Genomic DNA, 2,451 nt, shown 5'->3' with positions numbered 1-2,451 from the left:
TTTACATGAGAGCCTATTTCTGCCTCAAAAAAACTAAATTGTGACTTAATTTCCCAATTATGAATTGCTATTGTGCAATGTGACATTACATTTTACAATTATCTTTTTATGTTTCAGTCTGAGGTGGAATCAGGCTTCAAGAGTTTTAGCAAATGCATCATAGCTAAAAGTTATATTTTATTAGTGTTTTCAGGCTACATTTTTTAAATCTAAATTTGTAAAATTCTAGATCTCACATCATTCATCAACACAGATATTTGTTGATTATATATACATCTAGAAATTTTGACCTAAACATTCCATAGGACCAGATGTTTTGCTCCTTTTTTTTTTCTTTTGGTCTTTTACTGAAACATGTCTTTAAAATTCCAATTATTTTGTCTACCTTACACTCTCAAAAACAAAGGTTCCTTATTGGCATCAATGGTTCCATGAAGAACCTTGCACAAAATGTTCTTTATAGTGGAAAAAGGTTCTTTAATTTTTTTAAAAGCTCCTCACACTAAGAAAAAAATGTTTCTTTTATGAACTCTTCACTGAAGGTTCTTTTGGGAACCAAAATGGCTCTTCTATGGCATCACTTTGAAAACCTCCTTTTGTAACCTTATATTTAAGAGTGTAATTTATCTGATTACATGTGTTGTTTGTGAATCAGCAAGGAATAATGTCTCAGATGGTGAATTTCCAGCACATTCTGCACAACATCCGCACAAAGACGAACCACGTTCTACATTAATGAGTCGAAATGGCTGTCACTTGCTGATAGACTGTCAGAAGGATGCCTGTTAATTTGTTGAAACAATAGAAAGCTGGCTGCACAGATTCACAAAGATTCACTGATAAATATCAGTATTTATTTACAGATACAACGTTTAGTCTTAACTGCAGATGAAGGATTACATTTTATTTTTATTTTTTATTATTATGTGCTGATAGACAGGACCACACACACACACACACACACACTGGTACAGTCTCTCTCCCACAGCCAGAGAACGTGCACAGCGTCCCAGTGCTGTTCCACAGCTGCTGCGAGTCGGCTTTGTGCCATGCTCCACCTCACTCTCTCCCTCGGTCTTCTCTCGCTAGCTTTCATGCTGCCTCCTGGTTGCCGTAGCAACTGATGGCACTGACTCAGAGAGGAAAGAGGTCTGCAGCAGAGAACAACACTTGCGAGCACACACACACACAGAACACAAATATATGCCAATGCACAAACAAACAAACACACGCAGTGATGGGAAAATACACTTGTACCACTGCTTGCATACCTACAAAAAAAATTAATAATTTTCTCAGTATTAATTAATTAATTATCTCAATATTTAGATTTTTTTGCACCCTCAGATTCCAGATATTCAAATAGTTGTATCTCGGCAAAATATTGTCCTAGCCTAACAAACCATACATCAATAAATCTCCATTTCGAAAAATTGACCCTTATGACTGGTTTTGTGGTCCAGGGTCACATAATGTGAAGTTCAATTTATAGCTGACTGATACAATACTGTTATATATGAAGAGACATAACCTGTATAGACTATAGATGATGCATCTAGTTCTGGACTAATAATAACATTTAAACAATGAATCCAGATTTTAACGTTTCATTCCACAAGCCCTAAATGAATAGTGTTTCAGAAGCAGTCAGCAGGTAAATGTGCTGCTGGTACTGTGCTGATTGACAGGAGCACCATTGCAAGGGGACTGAGGGTTTTGTGATCTGTGTGGACCTTAAGAAGCTAATTGTAATCGAATGTACTGTACCGTTCAGAGGTATCGGTTTGGGAAGATGCTTTAAAGGGTTAGTTCACCCAAAAATTAAAATTAGCCCATAAACTACTCATCCTCAAGTCATCCTAGGTGTATATGACTTTCTTCTTTCAGACGAATCCAGTCGGAGTTATATTAAAAATTGTCTTTGATCTTTCAAGCTGTTTAATACCACTCAGCGGGTGTTGCATGCATCAGTCCAAAAGAAGTTAAATAAAAAGCGCCCATCCATAAAAAAAAAATGTCTCACACGGCTCCGGGGGGTGAACAAAGGCCTCCTGTAGCGAATCGAGGCGTTTGTGTAAAAAAAATATCCATATTTAAAACGTAATAATCACTTTAATGTAGCTTGCGCCAACAGTCCTACGTGGAAGCAGCTCCAGGAGGATGACGTATGAGGTCTGCGCACCAGTACTAAACCCTACTCACTACTGGTGAGTCTCGTGAAAACCAATGTTTGTTAACAAGAGCAAAGGAAGCAAAGTTTCCTTACTTTAGCAAAGGAAAACCAGTCTCCTCTTGGCTTATATCGAAATCCTCCGACATTCTTCTTTACAAATCCTCGTTTTGTACTTCTAATTAGTGACCGTTGTTTTGTTTTGATCTCTCCCCTGCGCTTCCACGTGCATCACTTCTGAGCGGGGCATGCGCAACGCCAACCTCATACATCATCCACCC

This window comes from Sinocyclocheilus rhinocerous, unplaced genomic scaffold (genome assembly GCF_001515625.1).
Source record: "Sinocyclocheilus rhinocerous isolate Xijiao unplaced genomic scaffold, SAMN03320098_v1.1 scaffold1204, whole genome shotgun sequence".
Classification (NCBI taxonomy): Eukaryota; Metazoa; Chordata; class Actinopteri; order Cypriniformes; family Cyprinidae; genus Sinocyclocheilus; species Sinocyclocheilus rhinocerous.
Note: the sequence above shows the minus strand (reverse complement) of the source record.